Genomic DNA, 17,515 nt, shown 5'->3' with positions numbered 1-17,515 from the left:
ATAAAGTGACAGAGGATTTCATTAATACTATGTACAGTTTAAATTTATATCCAAAAATCACTAGACCTTCAAGAATAACTTCACATTCAGGTACTCTCATTGACAATACATTTACGAATGATACTGATATCAAAACACTAAGTGGCTTATTAATCAATGATATCAGTGACCATTTACCAATTTTTACAATAATTGATCTGAACTTAAATAAAAAATGTAGTAGGAAAATACAATATTGTAAGCATTTGGAATCTGAAGAAGCTATCACTGCCTTAAAACAAGATTTACGTCTACAGAACTGGAATCCCATTTACGCAAAACAGGATGCTAACTTGGCATATTCAGAATTTGAAAACATATTTCTCAATATATACAACAAAAATTGTCCAGTTATACAGTATAGTAATAAGAACAAATGAAAGCTCATCCATGGATAACTAAAGGTCTTCAAAAGGCTTGCAAGAAAAAAAAAAATGCTATACAGAGAATTCATTAAAACTAAATCAAGAGAGGCAGAGATTAAATATAAGGACTATAAAAATAAATTACCACTATCATGCGGAATTGTAAAAAAAAAAAAATCATACTTTGGAAAAATACTAAATGACAATAAAAACAACATAAAGGAGACATGGAAAATATTGAACACTATTATAACAAATAAATCCAAATCAAATAACTATCCAACATATTTTATGTATAAGAACAAAGACGAATATGATATGAGTCAAGTGGATAGTTTCAATAAACTCTTTGCTAATGTTGGGCCAGCTTTGGCAGCTGAAATTCCACACAGCCCATGGGAAAATCATCAATTACAAAAATCCAGAAATGACAGAAATCCACACACGTTTCTTGGTCCAGTAGATGAAAGGGAAATTATTAAGGTAGTTAGTACATGTAAAAGTAAAAGGTCAATGGATCATAATGATGTACATATGTCTTTAGTAAAGCAAATAATTACTGAAATTTCCATTAGCATAAATATTTAATAAATAATTTCAAACTGGAATTCTTCCAAACAGTATGAAAGTGGCAAAAGTGATTCCTTTATTTAAATCTGGCAGTAAACATCTTTTTACAAATTACAGGCCTGTGTCTCTATTGTCACAATTTCCTAAGTTATTGGAAAAGCTTTACAATAGCAGATTGGATCAATTTATAGAACGACATAACTTGCTGGATGAAAGTCAATATGGTTTTAGAGCAGGTAGGTCCACTACACTGGCTCTGCTCAATTCAGTAGAAGAGATCAGTAGTCATGTGGACCAAAGGGAAATAGTAATAGTTTTATTTATTGACCTTAGAAAGGCTTTTGATACAATAGATCACAAAATATTTCAAAAGATGGAACTGTATGGGATCAGAGGAGTGGCTTTTAACTGGATTAAAAATTACTTACAAAACCAGAAAAAGTTTGTTAAACTTGGGGATTGCTGCTCATTGTATCCGGACATCATTTGTGGGCTTGCTCAGGGTTCTGTTTTGGGACAAAAATTATTTATTCTGTACATTAATGATTTATGTAAAGTTTTGGATCTGTTTAAGGCAGTTCTGTTTGCAGATGATACAACCCTGTTTTGTTCAGGAGAAAATCTGCAGAAATTATTGTCCGATTTACATACTAGAATGATAAAGTTAGAGATGGTTTGATATTAATAAATTATCACTAAAATGTGTTTCTACTTGTGGCCCTAAAATATGGAATAATCTAGCAAAGGAACTCAAGCGATGTCCAAATGTCAATCAGTTTAAATGCCAATATAAGGAACTGATGCTTTTTGAATATGTGAAAATTGTCTAAATTCTCTGAAAATACAATTACTGTTTGAAGGACTATATAGCTGTTCGCTAAAGTATGGACAATTATGTTATTGATTTTGTATATACGTATATATTTTATTATGGGATGTGTGCTGTTATTGGTGTGGATATGATGAGGAATTTGAGTTTATTGATTATTTTAAGATGTCTGTGTTTTGCTGTTCTGCTCACTTTGTTTTGCTTTGGTTTTGTCGTGATAAGTAAAAGTTGCTGAGGTAAAAGGCGGTAGGTTTATACATATAAGCTTTGGTTCTACCTACATCCTTTCAGTTGCATGGGTTGACTGGCTGAGAAATCAGTTTCATTTATTTTGTTTTATTTATTTTTTTGTTTTATTTTGTTGCAAAGTTCTTTTCCTTGAACTGAATAAACTTGAACTTTTGTCATTATGGGTGATTCTTAGACTACGGGCACTTATTATGTCCTTTGATCATATTGTATGAAAAACAGAAAAAAGGGGAAATTTCACACTTTTATAGTTATCTTTACAATGAAAGTGTTTTAAGAAATTTGTTCTAGTAGTCTATGATGACTTTTTCACCTTTTTTCAGCATCATTATATGCAAATATTGCCGTTTTGTGCTTGTCCCACACCCAGACTTTTGATCTTCAATGATAAAAATGAATGGTAAAGAAATGTTTTTTGTAATGTTTTAAAATATCTCTGAATAAAATATCAGTAAAATAATCAAAACATAATTGGGGTATTCAATGTCATACAACTGTTGTGATTTGTTTAAACAAAATGTAGTTGTCCCACACTATTGCCGTAATTTCCACCACAACACTGTAATGTCCCTTTAAACAGTTTGTATGAAAGACTGTTTAGGTAGTTTCTATGGAGATAAACAGTGACATCAGAGCACATGTATATAGCCCCAAATCACAACAAACAGTTGCCCCAAGGCGCTTTATATTGTAAGGCAATGGTGTGGTGGAAATTACATTTACAAGGCCAATAGTGCCCGTAGTTAAAGAATCACCCTTATATTCTAAGTTGATTCACTGTGCCCCGTAAATTAGTGTCCGGGGCACAGTGAATCCAAATTTTTAAAAATCAATTTTAAACACCTGTAAATTACACTTGGGGAGAAATAAATAACACAACCTTATAAACAATAACTTGCTGTATCCACGATAGAATGACCTAAACCTATGCATGATGACGTGTTTACGCTGCCACAAAACAACATTTCTGATCCACTGTGCCCCGGCTTCCCCTACCGTAACGGCCATTGTGCATGTGGTGGTGTGAGCAGTTTGGAGGTTAGTTCCACACTAACACTAGAGCAGCAGAAAAAACCTTCCAACCCCCTCTTATTTCAAAACACCAAACAGGTCAAATTTCAGAAGTGACCACAGCATCATGAAATTAATAATCTTTATCACTGCTGAATCTGAAATGTTTAGCAGCATATCAGACTGTCAGTTTTCTACAGAGACCCGGAGCAGCCAATATGAAGCCTCTATCTGGGTATCGGCATGCCGGCCGTAGCAACAGCACTGTATGAGTGTAATAAATGAAATGAAGATGGCTACACAAAACAAGAAATATCTTGTGTTCATACCGTCTGCAATGGATATATATCACACACACTCCCATCAGAGGGCCCAGGGCTCTTCACACAAAGAGGGGATGGGTCATGTATACTGGAATGCCAATTTCAATGAACAACAAAATTTTAACTATTAGAGAAAAAATTACTCATAACCATCCCAAAGACGTATCGTTATCTTTGGCTGCTTTCAGTGATGCCGGTATTTGGTTAGACTCTTTCTCTCCGATTGTTCTGTCTGAGTTATTTTCATTAGTTACTTCATCCAAACCATCAACATGTTTATTAGACCCCATTCCTACCAGGCTGCTCAAGGAAGCCCTACCATTATTTAATGCTTCGATCTTAAATATGATCAATCTATCTTTGTTAGTTGGCTATGTACCACAGGCTTTTAAGGTGGCAGTAATTAAACCATTACTTACAAAGCCATCACTTGACCCAGCTATCTTAGCTAATTATAGGCCAATCTCCAACCTTCCTTTTCTCTCAAAAATTCTTGAAAGGGTAGTTGTAAAACAGCTAACTGATCATCTGCAGAGGAATGGTCTATTTGAAGAGTTTCAGTCAGGTTTTAGAATTCATCATAGTACAGAAACAGCATTAGTGAAGGTTACAAATGATCTTATGGCCTCGGACAGTGGACTCATCTCTGTGCTTGTTCTGTTAGACCTCAGTGCTGCTTTTGATACTGTTGACCATAAAATTTTATTACAGAGATTAGAGCATGCCATAGGTATTAAAGGCACTGCGCTGCGGTGGTTTGAATCATATTTGTCTAATAGATTACAATTTGTTCATGTAAATGGGGAATCTTCTTCACAGACTAAAGTTAATTATGGAGTTCCACAAGGTTCTGTGCTAGGACCAATTTTATTCACTTTATACATGCTTCCCTTAGGCAGTATTATTAGACGGTATTGCTTAAATTTTCATTGTTACGCAGATGATACCCAGCTTTATCTATCCATGAAGCCAGAGGACACACACCAATTAGCTAAACTGCAGGATTGTCTTACAGACATAAAGACATGGATGACCTCTAATTTCCTGCTTTTAAACTCAGATAAATCTGAAGTTATTGTACTTGGCCCCACAAATCTTAGAAACATGGTGTCTAACCAGATCCTTACTCTGGATGGCATTACCCTGACCTCTAGTAATACTGTGAGAAATCTTGGAGTCATTTTTGATCAGGATATGTCATTCAAAGCGCATATTAAACAAATATGTAGGACTGCTTTTTTGCATTTACGCAATATCTCTAAAATCAGAAAGGTCTTGTCTCAGAGTGATGCTGAAAAACTAATTCATGCATTTATTTCCTCTAGGCTGGACTATTGTAATTCATTATTATCAGGTTGTCCTAAAAGTTCCCTAAAAAGCCTTCAGTTAATTCAAAATGCTGCAGCTAGAGTACTGACGGGGACTAGAAGGAGAGAGCATATCTCACCCATATTGGCCTCTCTTCATTGGCTTCCTGTTAATTCTAGAATAGAATTTAAAATTCTTCTTCTTACTTATAAGGTTTTGAATAATCAGGTCCCATCTTATCTTAGGGACCTCGTAGTACCATATCACCCCAATAGAGCGCTTCGCTCTCAGACTGCAGGCTTACTTGTAGTTCCTAGGGTTTGTAAGAGTAGAATGGGAGGCAGAGCCTTCAGCTTTCAGGCTCCTCTCCTGTGGAACCAGCTCCCAATTCAGATCAGGGAGACAGACACCCTCTCTACTTTTAAGATTAGGCTTAAAACTTTCCTTTTTGCTAAAGCTTATAGTTAGGGCTGGATCAGGTGACCCTAAACCATCCCTTAGTTATGCTGCTACAGACGTAGACTGCTGGGGGGTTCCCATGATGCACTGTTTCTTTCTCTTTTTGCTCTGTATGCACCACTCTGCATTTAATCATTAGTGATCGATCTCTGCTCCCCTCCACAGCATGTCTTTTTCCTGGTTCTCTCCCTCAGCCCCAACCAGTCCCAGCAGAAGACTGCCCCTCCCTGAGCCTGGTTCTGCTGGAGGTTTCTTCCTGTTAAAAGGGAGTTTTTCCTTCCCACTGTAGCCAAGTGTTTGCTCACAGGGGGTCGTTTTGACCGTCGGGGTTTTACATAATTATTGTATGGCCTTGCCTTACAATATAAAGCGCCTTGGGGCAACTGTTTGTTGTGATTTGGCGCTATATAAAAAAAATTGATTGATTGATTGAATAATTTGTATCTGTTGCATCTTAGTCTTTTTATTCTATTTTATTTTGGATTTATTATATTCTGGTGACTGTTTTTATCTTAAGATTTATTTATTTTTTATTCTTTAATTCATCCTTGTTTTTTTTCCCTGTAGCACTTTAAGATTTTTATGAATGAAAGGTGCATTATAAATGAAATTTATTATTATTATTATTATTATCATGACATTCTTGAACATGATGTCATTGAACATCACATTACACTCATCTTGGGTAAAACAATCAGTTCTGTTGAATGTTTATTTTCTTTTATGAGTGGAATATTTATCTACTCACATAAATCTGAAAATGCCTTAAGTGTCTTACTGTGAAAAACTGAAAGGATGATGTCATCGCCCTGCCTCTGTAACATGTTGTTAACAGTGTAATTTAAGAAGTCTAATTTAGCATTTTTTTTCTTCTTCTTCTTCTTGTTGATGGGACAAAGTGTTGGTGTCCTCCAGCTGAGAAACTCCCCAGAGCAGACAGATGCTGAGGGACTTCTTTTTTGATGAAGAACCCTCGCAACAGGTCAGATTAAAAGACTTTATTTAATCTATGAGCCGTCTTCTAAAGTTTTAGCTTTTGTTGTTAGCCCCACGTCTTTTTCTCTATTTTTTGTAGAAGCATTACAGCTCCACATACAGGCCTGGCATATGTACTACAGCATTTTCACACAGTTTCACTGAATTTGTGAGAATAGAGATATTTCTTGAATGGAATACTTTTTGAAAATGACAAAGAAAAAGATTGTGTCACAAAGGTTTAGTTTCTGTGTGGACAAGGTCTTAAAAACATGGGATGAAATTAAATCAAAATAAATGAGGAATTATTTTCTTGGGGGTGCTATGACAAATCCAGGGGGAACTTGAGCACCCCCTGGCGCCCCCTTGGCACCACCCATGCCTCAAAACTCTACACACTATATCCCATAATGACAATGTGAAAAAATATTTTACATACAGGAAAGATTTTTCCAAATTATTAATTAAAAATAAAATAAGAAATTACAGGTACATAAGTATTCATGGGTTTAGAGTATCCCAGAATCCTTTGCGTGCTGGGGAGGGAGGCTTGATAATGGCTCAGCTTAATGCTAACTTTAAGATTGAAAATGCCATAGACATGCTAACGTGTTAGCATCGGTCCCGTTTTTAAGTTACAAAATACATCTAACAACTGTTTCAGAAGACCATAACAGGTCGGTTTAACATAAAAATGTAAATATTACTCGCAGACATATGCTCTTTAGGGTTTTCGCGGGTAAAAATTAAGATAAAGTGAAATAAAACAAAGAACCATGAAGCAGCAGATTGAAGATCGAAGCACTGCTTCATTGGTTCAAGGTTCAAAGCAAAGCCGCGCTGCAGAAATGGTTGATTATACAGACCCGCTGCAGGGTCTATAATCAGTGTAGAGAAATGATCATTTTCCTGACAAACACCCCCAAAAACAACGGCCACTCTGAAGGACCGATAAGGGAATCGTTAAGCAAAAAGGCTATTGATGTTGATGGATCGAATCATTTCTTAAGGATAACCGAAAAGAACCAGTTCCCGACATGCAACCCTAATGCTACACGAACAGCAACACGCTTTTTTTTTTTTAAAATAAAACTCACATTAAAGACTCACGATTATCTTAGTTAAACACCTAAATACATACTTTGGTTGAACTCATCTCCATAACAACGCAATGTTGCAAACACGTTGCTTGTTGCTTCTCCAAACACCACCTGCAAATGCTTGTTTACACTGACAACGGAATCTCAGCCTCCCCAGTGAGAACGTGATTACACATGAGATTTGACACCGTAAACGCATCTATTCACAGATCAAAATTGAGCTCAGGTGCATCCTGTTTCCACTTTCCACTGATCATCCTTGAGATGTTTCTTCAGCTTAATTGGAGTCCACATGTGGTAAAGTCAGTTGACTGGACACGATTTGGAAAGACGCACATCTGTCTACATATAAGGTACCACAGTTGACAGTGCATGTCAGAACACAAACCAAGCATGAAGTCAAAGGAATTGTCTGTAGACCTCCGAGACAAGACTGTCTAGAGGCACAAATCTGGGGAAGGCTACAAAAACATTTGTGCTGCTTTAAGGTCTTAATGAGCACAGTGGCCTCCATCATCTGTAAATGGAAGAAGTTCGGATCTTCCTAGGGCTGGCTGCCTGTCTAAACTGAGCAATCGGGGGAGACGGGCCTTAGTCACGGAGGTGACCAAGAACCTGATGGTCACTCTGGTAGAGCTCCAGCATTTTTCTGTGGAGAGAGGAGAACATACGACAACCATATCTGCAGCAATCCACCAATCAGGCCTGTATGGTAGAGTGGCCAGATGGAAGCCCCTCCTTAGTAAAAGGCACATGGCAGCACACCTGGAGTTTGCCAAAAGGCACCTGAAGAACTGAAGGACTTTGTTTGATGAGACAAAGATTGAACTCTTTGGTGTGAATGCCAGATGTCAGGTTTGGAGGAAACCAAGCACCATCTCTACAGTGAAGCAAGGTGGTGGCAGCATCATGCTGTGGGGATGTTGGTTGAATTCTCCTCTCCAGTACTCTGGAATAGACCTTACCAGGGAGGCTGAGGAGTGTGATCCCCCTATAGTTGGAACACACCTTCCGGTCCCCCTTCTTAAACAGAGGGACCACCACCCCGGTCTGCCAATCCAGAGGCACTGTCCCTGATCGCCACGCGATGTTGCAGAGGCGTGTCAGCCAGGACAGTCCCACAACATCAAGAGACTTAAGGTACTCAGGATGGACTTCATCCACCCCAGGAGCCTTGCCACTGAGGAGCTTTCTAACCACTTCGGTGACTTCTGCCTGGATAATGGATGAGTCCGCCTTTCAGCAACAGGAACTGGAAGACTAGTCAGGATTGAGGGAAAGATGAATGCAGCAATGTACAGAGACATTCCAGATGAAAACCTGCTCCAGAGCGCTCTTGACCTCTGACTGGGGGCGACAGTTCATCTTTCAGTAGGAAAGCAGGAATGGCTTCAGGACAACTCTGTGAATGTCCTTGCCCAGCCATAGCCCAGACCTGAATCTGATTGAACATGTCTGGAGAGATCTGAAAATGGCTGTGCACCGATGCTCCCCATCCAACTTGATGCAGCTTGAGAGGTGATGCAAAGAGGAATCTGCAAAAACGCCCAAAGATAGGTGCACCAAGCTTGTGGCATCATATTCAAGAAGACTTGAGGTTGTAATTGCTGCCAAAGGTGCATCAACAAAGTACTGAGAAAAAGTGTGAAAACTGATGTACATGATCCATTCATCCATCCATTTTGTTCTGCTTTATCCGGAGTCGGATCGCGGGGGCAGCAGCTCAAGCAAAGCCGGCCAGACCTCCCGATCCACACACACCTCCCCCAGCTCCTCCGGGGGAACCCCAAGGTGTTCCCAAGCCAGTCGAGAGATGTAATCCTTCCAGCGTGTCCTGGGTCTTCCCCGGGGCCTCCTCCCAATGGGACGTGCCCGGAACACCTCTCCAGCAAGGCATCCAGGGGGCATCCGGAAAAGATGCCTGAGCCACCTCAACTGACTCCTTTCGACGTGGAGGAGCAGTGGCTCCACTCCGAGCTCCTCCCGAGTGACCGAGCTCCTCACCCTATCTCTAAGGGAGCGCCCAGCCACCCTGCGGAGGAAACTCATCTCGGCCGCTTGTACCCGCGATCTCGTTCTTTCGGTCATGAGCCAAATGTCATGACCATAGGTGAGGATCGGAACATAGATCGATTGGTAAATCGAGAGCTTTGCCCCCCTACTCAGCTCTCTCTTCACCACGATGGTCCAATACAGCAACCGCATCACTGCAGACGCTGCACTGATCCGTCTATCGATCTCACACTCCATCCATCCCACACTCGTGAACAAGATCCCGAGATACTTAAACTCCTCCACTTGAGGCAAGGACACTCCACCGACCTGAAGAGGGCAAAGCACCTTTTTCCGGTCGAGAACCATGGCCTCGGATTTGGAGGTGCTGATTTTCATCCCAGACGCTTCACACTCGACAGCAAACCACCCCAGTGCACGCTGAAGGTCCTGATTTGATGAAGCCAACAGAACCACATCGTCCGCAAACAGCAGAGACGAGATTCTGTGGTTCCCAAACCAGACCCCCTCTACACCCTGGCTTTGCCTAGAAATTCTGTCCATAAAAATAATGAACAGAACCGGTGACAAAGGGCAGCCCTGGCGGAGGCCAACGTGCACTGGAAACAGGTTTGACTTACTACCGGCAATGCGAACCAAGCTCCTGCTGTGGTCGTACAGGGACCGGATAGCCCTTAGCAAAGGACCCCGGACCCCGTACTCCCGGAGCACTCCCCACAGGGTGCCCCAAGGGACACGGTCGAACGCCTTCTCCAGATCCACAAAACACATGTGGACTGGTTGGGCGAACTCCCATGAACCCTCGAGCACCCGATGGAGCGAGTAGAACTGGTCCAGTGTGCTGCGACCAGGACAAAAACTACACTGCTCCTCCTGAATCCAAGATTCGACCATTGCTCGAATTCTCCTCTCCAGTACTCTGGAATAGACCTTACCGGAAAGGCTGAGGAGTGTGATCCCCCTATAGTTGGAACACATCCTCTGGTCCCCCTTCTTAAACAGAGGGACCACCACCCCGGTCTGCCAATCCAGAGGCACTGTCCCCGATCGCCACGCGATGTTGCAGAGGCGTGTCAGCCAAGACAGTCCCACAACATCCAGAGACTTAAGGTACTCAGGACGGACTTCATCCCCCCCAGGAGCCTTGCCACCGAGGAGCTTTCTAACCACCTCGGTGACTTCTGCCTGGGTAATGGATGAGTCCGCCTCTGGGTCCCCAGTCTCTGCCTCCCCTTCGGAAGACGTGAGGATGGGATTGAGGAGATCCTCGAAGTACTCCTTCCACCGCCCAACAACATCCCCAGTCAGGGTCAACAGCTCCCCACCTGCACCGTAAACAGTGCTGGTGGAGAGCTGCTTCCGCCTCCTGAGGCGTCGGACAGTTTGCCAGAATCTCTTCGAGGCTGACCGATAGTCCTCCTCCATAGCCTCCCCGAACTCCTCCCACACCCGGGTTTTTGCCTCTGCGACCGCACAGGCTGTGGCACGCTTGGCCTGCCGGTACCTGTCAGTTGCCTCTGGGGTCCCACCTACCAACAAAGATAAGTAGGACTCCTTCTTCAGCTTGACGGCATCCCTTACTTCCGGTGTCCACCACCGGGTTCGGGGATTGCCGCCGCGACAGGCACCAGAGACCTTGCGACTACAGCTACGAGCGGCCGCATCAACAATGGAGGTGGAGAACATGGTCCACTCGGACTCCATGTCTCCAACCTCCCCCGGGATCTGGGAGAAGCTCTCCCGGAGGTGGGAATTGAAGACCTCCCTGACAGAGGGTTCCGCCAGTCGTTCCCAGCAGACCCTCACGATGCGTTTGGGCCTGCCAGGTCTGACCGGCTTCCTCCCCTCCCAGCGGATCCAACTCACCACCAGGTGGTGATCGGTCGACAGCTCTGCCCCTCTCTTTACTCGAGTGTCCGAGACACGTGGCCAAAGGTCAGATGATACAACTACAAAGTCGATCATCGACCTCCGGCTCAAGGTGTCCTGGTGCCACGTGCACTTATGGACACCCTTGTGCTCGAACATGGTGTTTGTGATGGACAAACTGTGACTAGCACAGAAGTCCAACAACTGAACACCACTCAGGTTCAGATCGGGGAGGCCGTGCTTCCCGATCACCCCCCTCCAGGTCTCATTGTCGCCGCCCACATGGGCGTTGAAATCCCCCAGGAGAACAATGGAGTCCCCAGTCGGAGCACTATCTAGTACCCCTCCCAGGGACTCCAGGAAGGTCGGGTACTCTGCACTGCTGCTCGGCCTGTAGGCCGAGACAACGGTGAGAGACCTGTCCCCGACCCGAAGGCGTAGGGACGCGACCCTCTCGTTCACCGGAGTGAACTCCAACAAATGGCGACTGAGCTGGGGAGCAATAAGCAATGCAACCCCAGCTCTCCGCCTCTCTCTGTGGGCAACGCCAGAAAAATGAAGCGTCCAGCCCCCTGTACATGATTTGAATGAATGAATGAATGAAAACTGTTTATTTCGAACATATGATACAACAACAATTACAAGATAGATCAGTGAAGACAACAACAAAAAAGTTCCTACTGTGTACCCAACATGTCCGAAAAGGGGTAGGGTGAAGCATCAGCTTATTTTTCCCTACCCCTTCTTCCCCACAACCAGTGATACCCTTTGCCACATATACACATAGATTCCTACACACCTAAACCGATATCAATATATATATATATATATATATATATATATATATTTTTGTACCGCTGTTTGAACTGTTTCATGCTTGGACATTGCTTGAGCCCAACTCCCAATCTGTTCCACATCCTCACCCCACAGACAGAAATACAGAAACCTTTTAATGTTGTTCATGCCCACTGATGCTTTAAATTAAATTTCCCCCTCAGACTGCAATCCCCTGATCTGTTAAAAAACATATTTTTAATATTTGCTGGAAGTAAATTGTTTATTGCTTTATACACGATTTATACTGTTTGAAAATGAACCAAGTCTGTGAATTTTAAGATTTTGGATTGTAAAAATAGTGGATTTGTATGATCTCTATAGCCAGTATTATGAATAATTCTTATAGCTCTTTTCTGCATTACTGATAGTGATTGTGTTGTACCTTTATAAGTATTACCCCATACCTCTGCACAGTACTGTAAATATGGTAAAACCAGTGAGCAGTAAAGATTGCGGAGTGGAGTTGTGGTCCAGAATATGTTTCGCTTTGTTTAGAACTGAAATGCTTCTTGACAGTTTACTTTGTATATGTTTTATATGAGTCTTCCAGTTTATCTTATCATCTATTATCACCCCCAGAAACTTATTTTCATGTACCCTTTCAATATCTACCCCCTCGACTTGTAACTGAACCTGTATGTCTGTATTACAATAGCCAAATAACATGTATTTTGTTTTACTTAAGTTTAATGATAATTTGTTTCTGTCAAACCATATTTTCAATTTTCCCATTTCTATACTGATCCTCCTCAGTAACTCCTGCAAATCCCCCCCTGAACAAAAAATGCTTGTGTCATCTGCAAATAATACTAATTTTAATATTTTGGAAACATTGACAATATCGTTTATATAAATTAGAAACAGTTTTGGACCCAATACTGACCCCTGTGGGACGCCACAAGCATTGTCCAAGCATGATGACGTATATTCCCCCAACTTCATAAACTGTTTTCTGTTACTTAAGTAGCTTCTCACCCAGTGCAACACCAACCCCCTAATCCCATACTGTTCAAGTTTATTGATTAATATGTCATGATTGATTGTATCAAAAGCCTTTTTAAGGTCTATAAATATTCCAACTGAATGTAATTTGTGGTCTATGGCGTTTGTAATCTCCTCAACTGATTCTATTAATGCAAGTGATGTTGAACTATGTGCTCTGAATCCATATTGACTATCAGTAAGTAATTTATGTTTATTTATGAATTTGTCTAATCTATTATTGAATAACTTTTCTAATAATTTTGAAAATTGTGGAAGCAAAGAAACAGGTCTATAATTTGTGAAGTGGTGTCTATCCCCAGTCTTATACAGCGGCACAACCTTAGCTATTTTCATTTGATTTGGAAATTTACCGGTTTGAAATGATAAGTTACAGATCTATGTTAATGGTTCTACAATCCATTCAATGACCTGTTTTACCACCACCATATCAATTTCATTTAAATCGGTAGATGTTTTATATTTACAGTTATTCACAATGTCTATAATTTCTTTTCCATCCACTGCTGTGAGGAACATTGAACAGGGATTTCTTTCTATGAGATTATTATCCCAATCCTCAGGTTGGGAATCGGGAATTTTTTCTGCCAAGCTTGGTCCAATATTTACAAAAAAATGATTAAAACCGTTGACTACCTCATCCTTATTTTCCTTCTTGACATTATTATCAATGAAATACTGAGGGTAACAACATCACTTTCACTGTATACCTTTTCCCAGTTTTGCTCCTGTAAATCCTTCTTTAGTGTGTTCATGTTTTCCTCTGTCCGCACTCGCCTGTATTTTATTTTCTCCTCTGGCTGATTCCGCCGATGGTTTCTATTATAAACGATGAAAACTGGTAGATGATCACTAATGTCACTGATTAATAATCCACTCACAGTGTTATTCTCAATATCATTGCTGAATATATTATCAATTAAGGTAGCACTATGGGATGTAATTCTGCTTGGCCTGGTGATTTTTGGATATAAACTCATACTGTACATTATATTGATAAATTCATCTGTTATTTTATGCTTATTTGGATTAAGCAGATCAATATTTAAGTCACCACAAATGAACACAGTTTTTTGATTAGTTTTTGATTTTTTGATTGATTAGTTTTTGATTTCTTAGTTTTTTATTTTTAATACATTTATTAAAAAAACTTTTTTCATGTTGTCATTATGGGGTGTTGTGAGTAGAATTTTGAGGGATAAAATTTTGGAATAAGGCTGTAACATAACAAAATGTGGAAAAAGTGAAGCTTTGAGAATATTTTCCAGATGTACTGTGTTTTATATGTACTGTATATAATTTCAGTTTATGAATGCATTTTATTGGTTTCTGTTCAACATCTTTGGACCTGTTAAAAAATTTTCATTATACAAAACTGGTTAGTTTGTGTTACTTTCTGAATGCACATTAAATTCTGTACTTGAAATACCAGATGCCAGTAAGTCTGAGCAGTTGTAGTTCACTGCTCACTGAGAAAATATAACAGCTGAGTCATTCTCACACACCCACACACACACACACACACACACACACACACACACACACACACACACACACACACACACACACACACACACACACACACACACACACACACACACACACACACACACACACACACACACACACACACACACACACACAGAGAGAGAGTCAGCGCTGTCGCACGGAGAATCTTCAGTGTTCTAAATATTAAATAAAGGTACTCACAGCGCCCTGCGACAGACTGGCGTCCTGTTCTGGGTGTACCCCGCCTCACGCCCTGTGACTGCTGGGATAGGCTCCAGCCCCCCGCGACCCTTAATTGGACTAAGCGGTAGAAGATGGGTGGATGGATGGATGGTACTCACCGCAGGGAAAAGCAAATGCAGTCCTGTGGTTTAGTCTGTTTCACGGAGCAACTCTCGAGCGGCTCTGCAGAGTCATGTCGTGGTGTTGACACACAGAGAGGGAAGTGCAGAGGCGGAGGATGGCAGCCATCCAGCAGACCAACGCACAAACATCAGCACAAACTGATAGTCTTACACAATGCAGGCTCAACTACATAAGCACGACGCAAACTATTATTATTTTAATCCAAAAGATTGTGGTGCAAAAGACTTTGCAGCTTCTACTGGTCTTGGATTTCTATTTCTTGATCAAATCTACTAACAGTGGTTTTCCAGTACAGTGCACCGGAAGCCGTCCTTCAGAGACTTCTGGTGTCGCCATCAACAGTCTAGACTGACCACATTCTCTCTCTCTCTCTCTCTCTCTCTCTCTCTCTCTCTCTCTCTCTCTCTCTCTATATATATATGTTGACATATGTGTATGACTGACTGAATGTATTCTGTACACGGTATTCCTGTTCCTCTCCACAAGAGGGTGCTATTGTTTTTTTATAAGGTAAAAGTTACTGGTGATGTCACACCTCATATAAAAATGTGTGTTAGACTTTTTGAATCTCTCTGGGTTCTTTCTCTCAAGATGACTGCTCACGAAGAGCAGTGAGGTATTGTTTTGCCTAAATAAATATGCCAGAAAGGCTGAAGAAATATTTCGTCTCATCTACCTTTCTATGTTGCTAACTGTTGTCCTGCTGCTGTGTTAGTAGTACACCTGCTAACAGGTTATGGGCCCAGTAACGACGACAATAGTTGCAACACGTTAGCTAATTAGCTAAAAGTGTGGTAGCTAGTTTAGCGCAGTGAAACCAGGGAGCTAAGCTAAGCTAAGCAGAGAAGAATGGCAAACCGAAACAAGACAAAGTGGCTTTACCCTGACCAAATTGCCAGAGGGCAGAAAGACAGTAGGAGGTAGGTGGGTATACTCTATTAAGGAGGGTAGTGATGGACGTGAACAGTACAAGGCCAGATTTGTGGTGAAGGGATATAGCCAGAGAGCGTGGATAGATTATGGTGAGACATTCTCCCCCATGGCCAATCTGACTAGTGTACGTGTAGTCATGCAGAAGGCAGCCCAAGAGAACTTGGTGCTACACCAAATGAACGTAAAGACGACATATCTGCATGCGCCCATTGACCAAGACATTTACATGGATCAACCTGAGGGTTACGAAAAAGGTAAGGGATGTGCGGTCTGCATAAATTGGAAGTGGCAAGATGGTCGCCAGTTTGCTTCAGTGGATTGTGGGGAGTGTGTGTGGGCCAATGAGCGATCCAGTAATATATACAGATCAGTGGGACTGACTGAGGCTTGTTTCACACTAGATGTGTTGCAGGTGTGCGGAAGCTGCAGGTTGTTTGCCTACATGCACATCCTATATGAGAGGTCTGTGACTTGTGGGTTGCAAAGATGGATGAGATAATGTACAATTATAGACTTTTGATGAGGTGTACCTGTGATTAGCCTCGGTGAACCCCATCCTGACCAGGTCCGCATAATCACGGGTACACCAAAATCAAAAGTCTATAACTGCTTTATTATATGGTAAACAAGAAAACTGGGAGTTTGTCAAACATACTAAAACTGAAAAATCAGTCTCAAGTTTCAACTCTTTATTATTACTGTCATACTGCACCAACTGACATCCCATTGATCGACTTGAGATGCCTGTTAAGTCTGTGACGAAGAGTCATCAGGCTTGTTTTCTTATAAAGTTCGCCATTCGCCTGTCTAGCTTCTGCGTAAAATCGACCGAGTACTCCGTCAAGCAACCGTCTGTCATAAGTTTCAAAGTTGGGTGCATGTCCCTTTTCAGTGACGTACTTGCGAAACAGGTTGGCTGCTGACTGTGTATTTCTGCAGGTGTTCTTCACATCTTTTTTGTGTAAAATTTTTTTAAGTCAGCGTCGCTAACAGACGCAAACCTGTCTTCTGCCATCTTGTCAACAAACTGACAGCCAAAGTAGGCGTTGTATCGTGTTATCTGATTATTCGTTATCAATAGAAGGCGTCGCTCGATTAGCTAGCGCTACGCTGCATGCGAGGTACTCATTTTGCATGCGCGGTCTACTCGGCTCCACCAACAGTCAACTCGGCATGTGGTACAGCTCAGAAAGTGGCGAATGGGCCAATCAGAAGTTGGTAAAATCCCATACCATATAATAAGATCAATAAAAGGAGAAAATATGTGAGCACAACAGCATGGGAATAAACCTAGAAGTACCAGTACACCAGGGTCAGGACTCGTGATGGGTTGACACTGGAAGCAGTAGGAGACCAATGCAGACTCAGAGACATGGCTGGTTGTGATGAATAAAAGGCTTGTAACCAGGCAGTAGATTTGGTACACAGGTAGTCACATGATGAGGCAGAGGTATCAGACAGGGTACAGGCTGGAACGTGGCCAATAATATGAGCAGAGATCATACAAAAAGCATCGAGGAGTATAGCAGGCAAAAACAGAGGCAGATTCAAAATACTAGCTGAGTTCAGGATTAAGGCAAAGCGGAGGTTGGAGCAAACAAGCAAAGTCAAAACACGAAGAAGCAAACAGGACATGAACTAAAGGTGAGAGAGTGAACAAAGTCAACAATCGGGCAGTAAGCTGTGGAACTGTGAGGGCTTAAATAAGGAGCAAACTAATCAAGGTGATGTGAAGCAGGTGCTGGAAGGTTCTGGAAA

The 17,515-nt window shown here is 41.6% G+C and overlaps 1 protein-coding gene across 2 annotated transcripts in view; it reads right to left on the bottom strand.

The window, feature by feature from the left end:
- fbxo2 (F-box protein 2) overlaps window positions 1-14,940 on the bottom strand; it is a 53,035-nt gene extending 38,095 nt beyond the window's left edge. Inside the window, exons 1-2 of one of the 2 annotated variants that reach the window (XM_034167413.1) lie at window positions 14,800-14,857; window positions 5,448-5,453 (exon numbers count right to left, since the gene is read on the bottom strand). The gene's annotated coding sequence lies outside the window, so the exon portion shown is untranslated. Of the gene's footprint in view, window positions 1-5,447; window positions 5,454-14,799 lie in introns of both variants that reach the window. The other variant, XM_034167412.1, reaches the window with a different exon arrangement.
- Window positions 14,941-17,515: the final 2,575 nt, after the last annotated feature.

Source organism: Thalassophryne amazonica, chromosome 3 (assembly GCF_902500255.1).
Source record: "Thalassophryne amazonica chromosome 3, fThaAma1.1, whole genome shotgun sequence".
Taxonomy (NCBI): domain Eukaryota; kingdom Metazoa; phylum Chordata; class Actinopteri; order Batrachoidiformes; family Batrachoididae; genus Thalassophryne; species Thalassophryne amazonica.
Note: the sequence above shows the minus strand (reverse complement) of the source record. Positions and strands in the feature narration are given on the sequence as shown.